The sequence below is a fragment of the Balaenoptera acutorostrata genome, chromosome 9 (assembly GCF_949987535.1).
Source record: "Balaenoptera acutorostrata chromosome 9, mBalAcu1.1, whole genome shotgun sequence".
NCBI lineage: Eukaryota > Metazoa > Chordata > Mammalia > Artiodactyla > Balaenopteridae > Balaenoptera > Balaenoptera acutorostrata.
The window spans coordinates 71381091-71392076 of NC_080072.1; positions in this window are offsets into that span (position 1 = coordinate 71381091).

The following is a 10986-nucleotide window of genomic DNA, read 5'->3' on the forward strand; positions in this document are numbered from 1 at the left end:
CAAATTGTTATAACACAGGACTTCCCTGGTGGTCCAGTGGTTAAGACTCTGTGCTTCCACTGCAGGGAGCGCAGGTTCAATCCCTGGTGGGGGAACTAAGATCCTGCATGCCACGTGACACGGCCAAAAAAAACCCACTTATTATAACACACATGAAGCGTTGTCTCCCAGGGAACCTTGCCTGAGCCAAGGTGTTCAGGGTTTTTATTGGAGCTCAGACACATAGGCACCCTGTGCTTAGCATGGACCAAAACTCCAGATTCCCCAAAAGGAAGCTGGTGTTCATCACTAGAAACATTATTTGTATAAACAATTTCAGTACAATGAGCCACTTTCAATTATCAAATGGTGAGAACCCTCTCGAAATCCAAGTTCCCAGATGGGATTCAAGGGCCAACCTCACAAACAGACCTTTCTAAGGATGGCAGTCTCAGACCTGCTCTGTTAACTCTTTTCTGCACATTCCCTAATTGCAAATTAAGTACATACGTCGAAAAAACCATAGGCCAAAGAAAAATCACAAGGGAAATAAAGTATTTTGAACTGAATGATAATGTAGAAAGTAATGTATCAGAATTTGTGGAATGAAGCTAAAGCAACACTTAGAGTGATTGTGACTTTAAAGGCCTATATCATAAAAGAAAAAAAGATATGAAATCAATAATCTAAGTTTTCACCCTTAGTGAGACCTATTAAGAAAAAGAGAGTGAAAGAGGACAGAGAAATAAACAAGTTACAAATATCAGGAACAAAAGAGGGAGAATTACTATAGATTCTAAAGACATTAAAGGATAATAAGGCAATTATGAATAACATTATGCCAATAGATTTAACAACTTAGAAATAATGGATAAATTCAATGAAAGCCACAGATTACCAAAACTGATAAATGGTGAAATAGAAAATTTGAAAAGCTCTGTATCTATTAAAGAAATTGAATTTGCAATAAAAAAAAGTCTTCCCACATAGAAAACTACTGGCCCACATAATTTAACTTGTGAATTCTATCAAACATTTAAGAAAGAAATGATACTAACCTGACACACACATAAAATAGTGGAAGAGAAAACATTTCCCAATGTATTTTGTGAAACCATCATAACCCTTATAGCATACAATGTCATTAGAAAAAGAGAAAAAGTTACGTGCAGAAAAGAAAAATTATATCCTGCACAAAGATGCAAAAATCAATAATAATATATTAGCAAATTGATTCAAAAAATATACAAAAAAAGATAATACATCATGATCAAGGTGGTGGTGGGGGGGTTCTCCAGGAATATAAAGTTGATTTTTACATTTGAAAATCAAAGTATTGATAATTTATAATATTAATAGAACAAAAGAGAAAATTATCTCGAAAGATGCAAAAATTCATTTTACACCATTCAACCTTCATTCATGATAACAACTTTTGGAAAACTAGGAGTAGAAGGGAATTTCCTCAATCTGGTAAAGAGTATCTTTGAAAAGCCTACAACTAATAGCATACTTTGTGGTGAAACCATGAATGTTTTTCCCCTAAGACAGAACAAGGATATCTACTCTTTCATTGTTTTCCTGGAAGTCCTAACATTACCATAAGTCAAGAAAAAGAAACAAAAGTCACGCATATTGTAAAAAGAAGTAAAACTGTCTTTATTCTCAGATTACATAATTGTATATGTCGAAAACCCTATGGAAACTTAAAAAAAAGCTACCAGAATTAGTAAGTGAATTTAGTAAGGTCACATGATACAGGGTAAATATTTTTTAAATCTATAGTTTTTCTGTAGACTACCAATGATAAATTTAAAATAAAATTTTAAAACAATACTATTTGCAATAACACAAAAATAAACACAGAATTAATCAAACAAAATATGTACAAAGCCTCTATACTGAGCACTACAAAATATTGCAGAGCAAAATAAGCAAGACCTAAATCAATGGAGAGATATACCATGTTCTTGGATTAGAAAAATATTGTTAAAATACCTATTTAAAAAATTCATCTACAGATTCAATGAAATCCCAATCTAAATCCTAGCAAGATTTTTTGAAAATATTAGCAATCTGATTCTAAAATTTATATTAAAATGCAGATGATGTAGAATAACCAAAACAATCAACTAACATTATCCAATTTCAAGTTGTGTTATAAAGCTACATTAATAAATTCAGTGTGGTTTTGGCATACGGATAAGCAAATAGATCAATGGAACAGAATAGAATCAAGAAATAAACTCATCCATACATGGTCAATTGATTTTCAACCAAACCACCAAGTCTGTTCAATAGGAAAGTAGACACTTTTTAACAAATGGTGATGGAACAACTGGATATTAGTAAGGAAAGAGCAAACAAAACTTCAATCCCTCCCTTACTCAGTATACAAAAATAATTCAAGATAGATTATAGCTTGAACTGTAAAAGATATAATGATAAAGATTCTAGAAGACTACACAGGAGAATATCTTTATGCCTTTGGAGTAGGAAAAATTTTCTTAGCCAAAACATAAAAGAACTAACTATAGTCTTCATTATGATACATCAGACTTTATCAAAATTAAAAATGTCTGCTTATCAAAAGATACTATTAAGAAAATAAATAGATTGGGAAAAATATTTAAAATACATATACCTGACAAAGGGATTGTATGCATAATATATAAAGAACACCTACTATTCAGCATAAAAAGACAAACAGCCCAATTAAAAATGGACAAAAGAAAATAATGAATCGACATAAATCTCACTCTTTATAGAAAAATCAAGGCAAAATTGATCACAGATTTAAATGTAAAATATAAAACTATAAAACTTTTAGGAAAAAATAGGAGAAAATCTTTGAGATTTGGGTCTAGGCAAAGAGTTCTTAGACTTGACACTAAAAGCACAATACATAAAAGAAAAAATAGGTAAATTAGACCTCATCAAAATGAAAAGTTTTGCCCCATGAAAGACCCTGTTAAGAGGATAAAAGGACAAGCTATAGGCTGGGAGAAAATATTTGCAAACCACATATCTGACAAAGGACTAGTATTTAGAAAATATATAAAGAATTTTCAAAACTCAACAACAAAACACTAAACATTTTCATTAGGACATGGAAAAAAACCCAGAAATCTCACCAAAGAGGATATATAGATGGCAAATAAGCACATGAAAAGATGTTCAACATCATTAGCCATTAGAGAAATGAAATTAAAACCACAATGATATATCACCACATACCTATTAGAATGGTTAAAATAAAAAAATAGTTAACACCAAATGTTGATGAGTGTGCAGAGAAACTGGATCATGTATACATTGCTGGTGGGAACGTAAAATGGTACCACCATTCTGGAAAACAGTTTGCAGTTCCTTATAAACTAACCATGCTGTTATCATATGACCCAATAATTGCACTCCTGGGCAATTATTATCCCTGGGCAATATCCTGGGCAAATATTATTATTAATATTTATCCCAGAGAAATGCAAACTAATGTCACACAAAAGCTTGTACACAAATGATCATAGTAGCTTTATTCATAATAGTGAAAAGCCTGAAAACAACCCAAATGTCTCTTAGTGAGTAAATGCTTAAGCACGCTGCGGTACATCTAGACCATGTAATACTACTAACAGTAAATAGCAACAAACTATTGATACAAAGAACTTGGACAAATCTCCAGAGATTTTTGCTAAGTGAAAAAAAAATCCCCAAAGGTTACATACTGTATGATTCCATTTCTATAGCATTTTTTAAACGGCAAAAATTTTTAAATGGAGAACAGATCCATGGTTGCAGAGTTTAGGGACAGGGTGAGAACGGTTGGAGGGAGTGGATATGGTTATGAGAGACCAACACGAGGGATCCTTGCGATGATGAAGCTGTTCTGTTTCTTGACTGTGATACTAGATAAAGGAAACTACACATGTTATAAAACTAAACACACACACACAAATGAGTATATGTACAAATGGGGAAATCTGCATATGATGGATGTTCTGTAGCAATGTCAGTAGCTGGTTGTGATAGCACACCATAGTTTTACAAGATGTTACCATGGGGTATATCAGGGAAAAGGTACCCAGGATGTCTGTATTATCTCTTACAACTGCATGTGAATCGACAAGTATCTCAAAATAAAAAGTTAACCTAATAAGTGGGCAAAAGATTTGAACAGGAACTTCACAAAAGAAGATATATGAATAGCCTATAATAACAAGAAACGACATTCAGTATCATTAATCATCATGGACGAGTAAATTTAAACCATAATTACATCAAATTTTATATGTTTTAGGGTGGCTAAAATTAAAAAATCTGAAAATATTTACTGTTGATAAGGGAGTGGAACAAGTGGAACTCTCATACATTGTAGGTCAAAGGGTAAAATTAAGTTTTGGAGAACTGTTTAACAGTTTCTGTAAACATACATTCATATAAAGAGCTGAGTCTGATGACTCAGCTGTTCCCCTTATAGCTATTTATGTAAAAGAAATGAAAACATATGTCTATACAAAGACTTGCACACACATGTTCATAGCAGCTTTATTTATAACCACCCAAAACTTAACAACTCAAATGCTCATTAATAGAAGAGTGAATGAGCAACTGACAAGTTCTGTATTTTTCTGACAAGTTCTATATTTTTCTCCCTGGGAAGGTATATGTTTATTCTGACACCAAGATCCCATGATTCAGAACAATTTTGGAGCTGCTTTGGGAAACTATAGCACCTGTGTGTGTGTGTGTGTGTGTGTGTATACTTTCAAAAATATTACATTTCTGCCTTTTGATGATAGATTTAAAATTTGCAAACAGTCAAAAATCATTCAAAGAGAAATTGGGTGTATCTGTTAAAGAAAGAGGAGTAATTCTCAATCCTTGCTGCACATTAGAATGGTTGGAGAAGTTTGAAATAATCAAGAATGCTCAGCTATTGTAACTTATTGGCTTATGGGAGGCCAGTCATGAGTCTTGTTTAAAGCCCCATGAGGTGAGTCTAAAGTGCAGCCAGCGTTGAAAACTACGCCTGGAAGCTGAATTTGATTTTCTTGTGCAGCTTATAGACTGACATCTAAAGGTAGTTCCCAAAGAGGAATTTCCACACGTCCCCTGGGACCACAGCATTGTAGGAACGTGTGTACAATGCCCCAAGAGGACTGTCGTGAAGAACAACACACATTTGGATGTATGAATCTTAGTGTGTTTTCAAACAAATATTTTGCCTCTTTAAGACCCAACAACCCAATGGAGGGAGACTAAATGTGAAAGATCTATTGACTGGCCTAATGACCTTAGCGAATAAATTCAAATGGTTAAATATAAAATTTTCCAAAATACATTTTTGTTTTACTAAGGCAAACTAAATAACACTATTCTTTGTTTTTTCAGTTTTGGGCAATGAAAAAGATTATAAGTAGTAATACAGTCCTCTATTTCTTCTCTTTAGAAAATCCCATGCTGACAAGTTATGCAGCTCTGAGTACACTCATAGAGCAACAGTGCCATTTCTTTTATGGTAGTGAAGTGGAAGCTTGGAGGTCAACAAGCCACCTGCAATGCTCTCAGACGAGGCCCACATCTGCATGCCAGCGGACCCCACCCCGAAGCTAGGTCAACAAAGGGCCGAATAGAGACATGTATATGTATAACTGAATCATTTTGCTGTACACCTGAAACTAACACAACATTGTTAATCAGCTATACTCCAATATAAAATAAAAATTCTTTTTAATTTAAAAATTAAAATAAAATAAAATAAACAAAAAAACCCAAAGGGCCTGGTGGAATGAAGCAATTTGCCAATAACCTTCTTCAGGTGGCCGGTGTGCACTGCCAGACATGCCTGGTCTGAGAGAGGGATGGTGGCGTTGATTTGCCACATGCCAAGTCAGTTGCACTCAGTGATTCTTTTGGGGACTGCCTTACCTGTGCTTGGCACTGTTTGGCCAGGAGAAGGAGGTGCAGATGGTCTCATCCCTCTGAGCAGCTCACAGTTCTATGGGAGGGACTTCAAAAGCAAGGAGAAAACTCTTCTAGGCTTTCCTTCTAAACCCCTGACTATTTTGGTCTCCACACCTCTGTGGTACAGAGGGGCAGTGATGGGGGGGATGGAGGAGGAGGACCCCAGCAGGAGGTGTCAGTTCACATGGAAGAATCCAGGGCACTCTCCAAGCCTCAGTCTCCTCATCTATAAAACCGAACGATCACATCTGCCCACCACCACAGGAGTAATGTAAGACTAGACTAGTTAGACACGTCATGTGACTGCTGAAAATAAGGTCCGTATCATGGAAAGCACCACTGTGTAAATGTCTCATAAGGTACCTATTTGTTTGGCAGGCACAGTGACACGGGTATCAATTTAGATTATCTCTAAGCAAGCATCTTTTTTCTTCAAAGTATTCTTAACTTTGCTTCATTATCCAGAGTATCTCTGAGGGGGCTCTTTGTTCCCAATAACCACCTTCTCAGGGGCTAAATTCTCTTTAATAGCTATAGTAGCACATTTTTCTAATTGTGTATGGAAGTTTAAAAAAGCAGAACCTTCTTAACGTTAGACCAAGTTGCAATTTCCAAATCAGGTTCTGTACCGCCAACAGCCCACAGCCTGAGCCCGTACACTGCTGTTGATGATGAATGCATTCTAAAGAAACAGGGAAATTCGTCTTGATGTGGGGCATGAAAATTCCCCAGCCCTTTTGTTTCTTTGGCTATCTGTTTTCCTTCGCATGGATTGCAAATCACGTCATTTTCATCTTCATCATGCGAAGAGGAATTCTAGCCCACTCCTGGGCTAGCGTGTCCCGTCAGGTGTGGAGATAGCCACTGTGCACACACAGCCAGCATCACTCATCTGAACAAAGCCTGGCCTGGGCCAGGAGAAGAAAACAGCTGGGAAGTACCTGCCGGTTGTGAAGATGCTGCTACTGGGCAAGGCTTTCTGAGACCAGCGCGGGCTTACAGACTGCAGTGAGCCCCACAGCCTTGCAAAACACGTACTCTTTCTCCTTAGCTGCAAAGGCAGATTTAGGTAGGACGACCAAATGCTTTCGGAAATGAAAGAGGAACTGTTAATGATTCTGTAAAGACAATATGTCCAAATCAGACTATCCCGGGTAACGTGGAAACTATGGTCTCTTAGGTTTAGAGAAAATCCACTGATACAAAGGAAAACTGCAAGAAAACTGAGACAATGGATCTGTCAGAACCAGTCGTGCTAGCTTCTCTCCACCTGAAGTCAAATGCTTGCAAGAGAAATGGAAGAATTCAACCCATTAAAGGTTTACATTGAAATAGTTCTTTAAATGCCTCACTCCCCATCCCCCTGCAAGGCTTTCTGTGAGAACCCAACGTAACAATGTTTGCAGAGCCCTTAGACAAGCCTGATCCAGAGACAGTGCTCATGAATGTAGCCAAAGGTGGTGGTGGAGAGTGGGTGGAGAGTGTCAGGGGCTGTGACAGTAACAGCAATAAATAGCAGGATCGTTGTGCTGCAAGAGAAGAGGTGTGGGTAGAAGGCCTCTCCAAGGGGGGGGGGACTTAGCTGGTCACCAGGGGCAGCCTGTCCCTTGAGGAAGGAGCAGGAGGGTGAAGGCACGCTGCTATGGAGGTGGAGATGCCGAGGGACCCTTTGCACTTTGGGTTTGCACACTGAGCCTCTGAAAGGCAGCATGGGCTCTGGGGATCAAACAGATCTGGAATTCAATACTGACCTGCCACTTACCAGCAGTGAGAACTTACTCATTGTCTAAATTCTCTGACCCGCATCAGAGGGTCCTCAGCCTCCTAATCTGTGAAGTGTGAAGAATAATAACCACCTGCAATGCTCACGGGGAGAATTGATGACTGCATGTTATCAAGGGCCTGGCACAAATTTGTTCAGCAAAGTAGTTGTCCGATCCCTAGAACTTCATATATAATGCGGGAGAAACGATGGTAAGCAAGAGTGAGAGAAAACTCATGTGCTTTACAAACTTTTTCCTGAAACTAGGGTATTATTTTTTAATATATTGAGCATCTTAGAAAGCTTCCTAGTAGGCAACAGTTTACTTATCAAGACTTGCTCTTCCTAAACTATTATGTCACAAAACTTGTTACCTCAAATTAATTACCCATCGTGAAAGACTCACCTCAAACCACTTAAACGCAGACCCCCAAACCTTACAAATGCCCTCCCTGACCTCCCCCTTCTGAGATACTACTAAGTCTGTCAATGTGGTGTGCTCCCTTCCTGCCGCCGGCTGCATGAACTTAACTTTGACCAAGAGGCTTTCTGGTGATCTTCTGCAGAGTTGACAAGCATCAAGCCAAACCCAACCATCTGAGGTCCACCACTAGACAGGATTCCCTGTGTTTTGCCCGCACTGCCTGCTTGAATCCTGTCTTCCTCAGAGACCATGATCACACATGGCTATGCATGTTTCCCTCGAGCTCTGAGGCCTCTCCCTTCCCTGAAATGCCATCCCCCTGGACACGCACATTCTTGCTGTTACCTCCTTTATTTTGCCTCATATTAGAGCTGTTTATATATTTATTTTGTCACTGTCTGCAGTGCCACCTGTATTTCAACTGAAGATGCCAACAATGGGCCTTGCACATGACCAGGGCACAGCAAGCTCATTCTAAAAGTGCTTTTAAAGATTTCCAAAATGTTTAAGGAGAACAAGTCAAAGGGAATGTAAAATCCTTATTTTTTTCCTTTTAGGCAAAAAGTATAAGAGTCAGATCTCTGTTAAAATTAAGAACTGCGTTTGGCTTTACCAAATTGGCTTCTTCTAATTCTTTTCAAAGTCTTTGATGATTCTTTTTTAGTCTGTTTTGTATTCTTTACACACACGCACAAAATCCACACACCAAAGCTCATCAGCTTAGGTATCCTGGGATAGTCCTGTCCTGTTGTTATAGCTGTCTTTCTCTTTTCTATCTTTTGTACCTTTGGTTTAGCGTGTTGAAACATTTATCTACTTCTTCCCCTTATTATAAATCCCCCTTGAAATGTGTCCCAGGCACTGTGCTGGGTGCCTTATGTAGTGGGGATCTTGCCTGAATGGAGCTCAGGTTCGGATATGCTGCTGGAGGAGAACAGGTGACAGCACACCGCACAGTATCTAGACACCTTGTTTCTAATGAAAGCTTAGGCATAAACAAAGGTTGATGTACTGCTGAAGTGGTTGTGACGGAAGTGAGATAGCATGGGTGGGGGGAATGACAGAAAAATCATCAAAAGTGAGTGGAAGGGGTCAGGTGCAGTGGGACACACCCCGCATGAATGCCTGCATGCCAGTGACAGGGAGGATAAAGGAGCCAGTCCAAGGTCTTCTTGGTCTCATCATGGCAGCAGGCTATGGATGTCTTAAGACTTGAGCAAGGTTAAATGAGAAGAAACAAATATGCCCACAGCTCTTTTACCTTGCTACATTTCACTCTGCTGTCCAAGTTTGCCCTCTCTACCCCACCACCCACTCCTCTATGCTGTCACTATAACAACCACACCCTATGACAAGTGGCAGAACCATGATCAGGAAAGATAGACGATGCAAACCTGCCCAATGACTCCCGTTTGATTTAGCCTCAGATTTCCTGTCTAATTGTCTTCCCTTGAGCTTTTAGTATCTTGAGATAGATGATATCTGCTCATGAATTACTGAAAACTTTCCAGCTGGAGGTTAGAACCAGTTCAGGGGTGTTTCTTTGATCCTCGCCAAATATTAACTGATCAATTGATATTAAATGAATATAAAATACAAATTTGGGTAAAGACAATGGTGAACATTTCTAACACAAAAGGAAATGCCTGTGTTCTTTCTTAATCTGTAAGAAAATGCAGAGGGACAATGGGTTGTATTCTGAGGGCCAAGTGGAGATGAACTATTTTCTAAGCATATTGGCTTTCAGATCCCTGCCGCTTAAGTGGGGAACACCCACTACCCACATCGGATTGGAGCCCCTTTCAAGAGCCCTTGAAGGGTACTGCCTGCCTCACCAATTATCCCAATACCATAGCCAGAATCATTGTTTAGAACTGATTGGACCTAAAGTCGTGTTTTAGATCTCAAAAAGATCGATGTCCCCTCTCAAGATTTCATCCAGGGAGAAGATTAGGTTGGATGGAATTTAAAATGTAACCTGTGATTAAGTCTCCTTTATTTTGGTGACTCAGAAAAATCTTTCTAGGAGCTTATTTGTAGGCAACTTTTATTGCCCAATTTCCTGTTTATGTACATACTTTGTTGATTGCTTTACCTCATTACCGATAAAAATCAATATGCTAGCAGTGTAATTGTGAATTAATTATTTTGCCTTTTAAAATGATGAATCATTATTAATGTAGCTTGAAGGGCTATTTAACCTATTGCATGATGTGTGAACAACCTCCCCTCCATGTATATACATATCACAATAGCCTGGATGTTATGTGGCAACAATCTTTTAAATATTGCTGTGGCTCTAATCTCACTCCCTTCTAATCTTTTTTTCATAATCTAACCAAAGTGATTTTTCCAAAATGTACAAATGGTTATTTCATCCTCCTATGAAAATCATTCTCATATGTCTTCACATTTATGAATTTCACAAGCTCTTCATGATTTTTTCCTTGCCTTTCTCTCCAACTACATGATCAGCTGCTTCATTGTCTCTTTCTCTTTTAAATGTATGTACCTAGCAATTTAACTTGTGGAACGATTAGTACCATTTGGTATGAGAATGTATATCACCTCATTATTTGTAGCGCTGAAAAATTGGATTCTATATCAACAGAATTATGGTTAACTAGAAAATAGTACATACAAACTATGGAATACTATGTACGTGTTCAAGGATAGATTTACATACCAACATGAATTGTGTCCATTATGAAAAACAACAACACATTGAAGATAATCATGTATAGTATGGTATCATTTCCCCCTCCCCGCCCCAAATATATCTTCTTTATTTGTGTTCATCTGCTTATAATGTGTTTCACACAATAAAAAGTCTCGAGATATATTTATCAAATTTTTA